We start from the raw sequence: 6,056 nt of genomic DNA, 5'->3' as shown, positions 1-6,056 counted from the left end.
TCCCCCTTCCATTCTGATTTTTTTTCTTTTCCACCTACTCTCTCCTTGAACCTTCTAGCAAACACCATTTTTATACAAAATCAAAGATTTCTAAGCTATTTTCATCATAATTTCTTCGTTACTAGTCCGTTTTTCACAAAATTTATATTTTCGGAATCCTCTCTTCGAGATCTACAACCTAGTATGTTTTAATTTCAGTTTTCTTGATGTTGGTTTAAGACGATTTTGGCATAATTTCGGTTTTTATACTTATTATTGTGTTTTTATTGTTTATTTAGGTGAAGATTTGGAAGACGAGTTTGGGGACTCGTATATTGTTGAAGATAGTGGCTAGTGTATATTAGGGTTTGGTATTCAAGGTGCTAATTGCTCATTTTCTAGCTTAAGGTAACATATTTCGAGTTACTCGACGAATAATCGTCACATTCTTTGCTTTTTGTATGTTTTTGTGATTTTTGTTTGAGTAGTAAATTTTCACATGATAAAATGGGTTGCATGCATGTCTAATGCTTGTCTTTTGTTAGTTTAAGTTAACATATTAGTATAGAAATGATTAATTGATGTTTCAGACGATGTTAAACTGAACAAAAATGGAGAAATGGAGGAGTGGGGGTGGCGGCCAGCAGGCCCAGCAGGCCCGGCAGGCCCGTGCAGGCCCACGGCAGGCCCACAGCTGGCCCGGGTCAGCCCGTTGCTTGTTTCGCGGTTTTTCATGCAATATTGGTCATTTCGGGTTAATTAATGTTATAGTTAGTATAAGTCACATATGAGTACACTTTTGAATTGAATCATATTAGTAGTAAAAATTATGTTAATGGTAAAAATTATGTTTGTATTGGTAGTTGCACATATTAGTATAGGTTATAAAATGAAATTGTAATGAATAGGCTCAAAATGAATTTTATAGCAATAATTGCAATGTTTTGATGATTGTACCGAAAACTGAGCCTTAGTCCCTTTGACCGATTCGATGTCAGTCAATTGTGTGATTGGTCAGCCGCAATTTAACCCGTACCTGTCGCAGGACTGGGGTTGCGGGTAAAAATTCGGTTGGATGAAAATTAATGTGAAAAAGGGATAATTGGCCTTATTCTTGTTTTAGGCCATTTATTAAGTTTTAGTTCACATGTGTTGTTGGTTGAATTTAATAGTTTCTTATATTGTAGAAACGGCCCTAGATTCCCTGAAACCTTTAATATTGTTAATATTGTTAGAATTGGAATTGGTATTGAATACTTCTTGCAGGTTGTTGTGTTTGTCATAGATAGGCCTTTATAGTCTCTGACGAGTATATGTTCACTGCTTAATAGCCTTTGTGTTCCTGACTTGGTGGGATTATATCCAAGTTGGGGCATGACCTCGTTACTTATTTTGATGGTAAGTGGTCAGCTTAAGTACTAGCCAACCCTTTGGTGGACTCCTTAGGGTACTCACTTTGTTTTAGAAAAATTGTGGGTCTTGGGTGCGGTGGTGTGTATCCGCATGTCTAGGTCTGCGCAGATTTTAGGCTAGGGTTGTGTTGTGTCTTGGCCATGTTTTGATAGAACCTCTGAGCCAAGATACCGGTTCGATTACCTTCCCTACCTCGTGGTATAGACTCGAGTTACAGAGTGACTATTGACGGTGCTAAGAACTTATGCCTGTCTTTGATATATTGCCCTTTCTTGTATGGTGATTTTATGAATTGTAATAGGTGAGATGTAAGCCGGTTACAATTGATAAAGTTTGGATGACTGTTTGTTATATGTTTCACATGATAGCTTAAATTGGTCAGTTAGTGTTCATATGTTAGAATACTTGATAATTGAATTATTTATCATGTTGTTTACATGTTACATTACATGTTACATTAAATATGACCTTTCGTGGTTGGGAGGACTCGAAGTTACTCCCCACTGAATTGTGGCTTTCGTGTTTGTATAAAATGCGATTGACAGGTTGATGATGCTTAGTTGGGGTACACAGACGAGCTAGTGAGCAAAAGAACCTTGGACCTAGTTTGGCTATTTTTGTAGTAAACCTTTTAACTTTTGGTTGTGTATATATTTTGAAGGGACATATGTCTCCCTCTTTGATTTTGGTTTGTATCATTATATTTTCTTATCGTTAGCTATGGCATGTAAATTAGTTGTTAGCTTTTGCAGGTTTTGACACTCTTCTTTCGGAATTGTTTGTGAATGGTTAGGAAAGTTTTAAAAATTACAGGTTTTGTCTAGTTGAACCAATTACAAACATATCCTGTCAGTTTTTCTGTAGATTTTACGTGTTTAATTAACGTTTTTTTTAAGGGTGTCACAGAAATGGATTAGGAATCGGCCTTCCTCTTGTTTGGTACGAGCCTCTCCACAGACTTCGGGTTTGATTGTTCGGTATGACAACCCACCCTTTTAAACCAAAACCCATTTAAATGCACTCAGCATCCCGTTATAATGCTTGTATATTGTTTGTATCATACGTGATCACCCTTTTTTTTAAACAAAACCATGACGATTTTTGTAAAATTCAAAATCCTTCTTTAAAATGTGAAATTTCGAACTTAGGCCTAACATTAGCGCAAAACAAGCCGAAACTCCGTCCAATTGTCGAGTCAAAATTCGGGCCTCGAAACCCATTTCAAAACCTCACTTCGAGTCCACTCCTACAACTACACCAAAGTTGACTAGGACTAACATTTTTCAAACTTTGTCATTTTTTCAAAACTCACTTGACACAAGTGGCACACTCCCACTTCACGAGTCAAAACATTTCTTTTCGAGTAAGTGTGCTAGAGTGGTCGATCGTGTTTTGATTCGTCGTCGATCTCTTATTCAGTTTCCAAGATGCCTGAAACAAGCGACGCGAACTTCAACCAACTCTAGAATGGTAATGATCAAATCCTAGCCGCGCTAGCTCGTATCCAAGTTACTCAAGACCAAGTGTATGATCGCCTTGACACCATTGAGGGCCAAATATATGTCGTAGAAACGAGGATGCCTCCTCGAGAAAGTGAAATAGCCGATGACTTCGTGAACAACTTCGGTGACGAAAACCCTCCCTTAGGTATGACTGTAGCTGAGAAACGACTCCAATACTTGGAGGAACAATTGATGTATCTCAAAGGAGATGACATTTATAGGGAGAACAATCGCAAGTATGAGGCCGTGAGTTCCAAGTTACCAACCAACTTTAATATGACGGATATCCCTAAATTCAAGGGGCACGAAAACCCTTTGAACCATATCCGTACCTTTAAAGATTACATGTCTATCAAAGGCCTTAAATCCGAGATGTTCTTAAGGATCTTTCCTTCATCTCTTGACACCATCTCAAAGCAATGGTTCTATTCGCTAGAGCACAAGAAAATCGCTACTTGGGACGATGCCACAATCGAGTTTGCTAAACAATATGCGGATAATGCTGAAATCCAAGTTAACATGCGCACTTTAGAGGTTCTTACCCAAAATGACAAAGAAGGTTTCACCGATTTCCTAAGTCGGTGGAGGAAGACTAGTACTCAACTTGTTGAACGTCCAGATGAGGCTACCCTCGTGGAGAAATTCGTGGACAACCTAAAGCCCATCTACGCAAATCATTTGAGGTATCAAAACATCAAAACTTTCAAAGATTTGACCGTACTAAGGACAAGGATCGAAAATGACATTCGTAAAGGGCTCTTGTCCAAAACGATAGGTCGTGGATATCAAGGCTCAACAAGTCGTTCTTACGGCTCTACTAGCAAGATTGATGAAGTTAACCTCCTTGAGCCATCCAGAAAGAGTACCCCTCCAAGGAAATTCACAAACCTAGGGGACACGTATTCCAACGCTCTGAAAAGGTTAATGAAACAAGGTAAACTTCAACCCATAGGCCCTACGCCCGAACCAGAGAAGAAATCCAAGTTCTGGAATGAGAATTCATACTGCGAATACCATAGAGGTAAGGGACATGATACAGAAAAATGCTACAATTTGAAAAATGTACTTCAAGATATGATTGAAGACGGTCCGCCTACCAATACCACCTGGAGGTAAGCCTAACAACACTCAAAATCCTCTTGGAGTTCTGATGATCACAAGTGACGAATATATCTTAGATTGCTCGCATCTTATCTCCCCAAAAGAGGAGGTGATCAATGGGATATGGACGGATAACGAGGAGGATGTCTACCTCCAGGATCTTCCCTTAATCAAGAGCGCCGAAAGCATCATAGATGAGATCATTGCCACACTGGACACAAAAATCAACATCAATCAGCAGAAAGGATGGAGAAAATCGATCAAGTGGACAAACAATCAAGGAAGACTCTTCAAGCTCACTACTGGAGAAGGAGAGATGTTCAAAGGAGAACCAGAAGATGATGAATTCGAGTCAGAGTCGGAGTCAGAGTCGGAGTCTAGAGAAGTTCCTAGAGAGTCTCCTCCTGTCGTCATTCCCACTCCCCTCGTTTCTCCTAGCCTAGTGTCTAATAGCAACAATAGTTCGGGAAATGTCTCAACCGCTGTCCCTTTACCACCACTGACCACAGATTAGATAGCTTCTTTGTTTCAACTTTTCTCAAATCTTAATATGAATAAATCAGGTTCTGCTTACTTTTCGTGTTATCTTGAATGCAATTCTGTTTACGATGATAATGAGAATGACCGAGACCCCGACTCAATAGAAATACCTCCCTACATAGCCAAAGAAATACTACAAGAAGGGGAAGGGGGACCAGTGATAGAAGATATTGAACCCCTCAACGTAGGAACTGAACTAGAACCCCAAGAACTTAGGATAGGGACAACCCTGAGCCCCACCGAAAGGGCTAATTTCATAGACCTCCTACACGAGTTCAAAGACGTTTTTGCTTGATCCTACAAAGATATGCCAGGGATCGACATGGACATCGCAGAGCATAGAATCCCAATCAGACCAGGTTTCAAACCCGTGAAACAGAAGTTTCATCGAATGAGGACAGAATGAGCTCTCAAGATCAAAGAAGAAGTCGATAAATAATTCAAAGCCGGGTTCATCAAAGTTTCCGAGTACTCAGACTGGGTAGCTAACATATTACCCGTACCCAAAAAGTATGGGAGAATCCGTGTTTTTGTTGACTTTAGAGACTTAAACAAAGCAAGCCCTAAGGATGACTTTCCTCTACCACATATCGACATATTAGTGGATAATACGGCAGATCACGCGTTACTATCCTTCATGGACGGATACACAAGATATAACCAGATCAAGATGGCCTTAGAGGACATGCATAAGACCGCCTTTGTCACTCAATGGGGAACCTACTGCTACACGGTTATGCCGTTTGGGTTAATCAACGCCGGAGCTACATACCAACGCACCGCAACTACGCTCTTACATGACATGATGCATAAAGAAGTTGAGGTATACGTAGATGACATGATTGTCAAGTCCAAAGAAAGAGAGGGACATATTGCGAACCTTCGCAAATTCTTCTTAAGGCTACGAAAGTACAACATGAGGCTCAATCCTCAGAAATGCGCATTCGGAGTAACATCTGCCAAACTCCTGGGATATGTGGTTAGCCAACGAAGTATAGAAATAGACCCTTCAAAGATCAAAGCTTTAATCGAATTGCCGCAACCTCAAACAGAGAAAGAAGTTAGGGGTTTCCTAGGTAAGGTGCAATACATAAGCCGATTCATATCGAAGCTCACCATGATCTGCGAACCCATATTCAAGAAGTTAAAGAAAACAGATCACACCATGTAGGATGATGACTGTCAGAAGGCTTTCGACCGAATCAAGGAAATACTAGCCAAACCGCCGGTGCTCATGCCACCCCAACGATATCAACCTCTTGGTTTATATCTCACGGTAACTGAAACGGCCATGGGCGCCATGCTAGCTCAAACCGTAGGAAAAGAAGAAAGAGACATCTACTACCTTAGTAAGAAGTTCTTGGAATACGAGTGCAAATACACACCACTCGAAAAGACATGCCTCGCTCTTGTGTGGGCAACGAAGAAGCTACGCCACTACATGCTTAGCTACTCCGTCAAGATATTCTCCAAAATGGATCCTGTCAAATACCTCTTCGAGAAACCCGTTCTCAACGGACG

General features: G+C 40.4%; 1 long non-coding RNA gene across 1 annotated transcript; it reads left to right on the top strand.

The window, feature by feature from the left end:
- LOC141607713 (uncharacterized) lies at nucleotides 1–2,234 on the top strand. The gene is made up of 3 exons (XR_012526939.1): nucleotides 1–181; nucleotides 279–387; nucleotides 1,938–2,234. It is a non-coding gene; the product is annotated as an uncharacterized LOC141607713 (long non-coding RNA).
- The last annotated feature ends 3,822 nt before the right edge of the window (nucleotides 2,235–6,056 follow it).

The sequence above is a fragment of the Silene latifolia genome, chromosome 10 (genome assembly GCF_048544455.1).
Source record: "Silene latifolia isolate original U9 population chromosome 10, ASM4854445v1, whole genome shotgun sequence".
NCBI classification, from domain to species: Eukaryota; Viridiplantae; Streptophyta; class Magnoliopsida; order Caryophyllales; family Caryophyllaceae; genus Silene; species Silene latifolia.
Note: the sequence above shows the minus strand (reverse complement) of the source record. Positions and strands in the feature narration are given on the sequence as shown.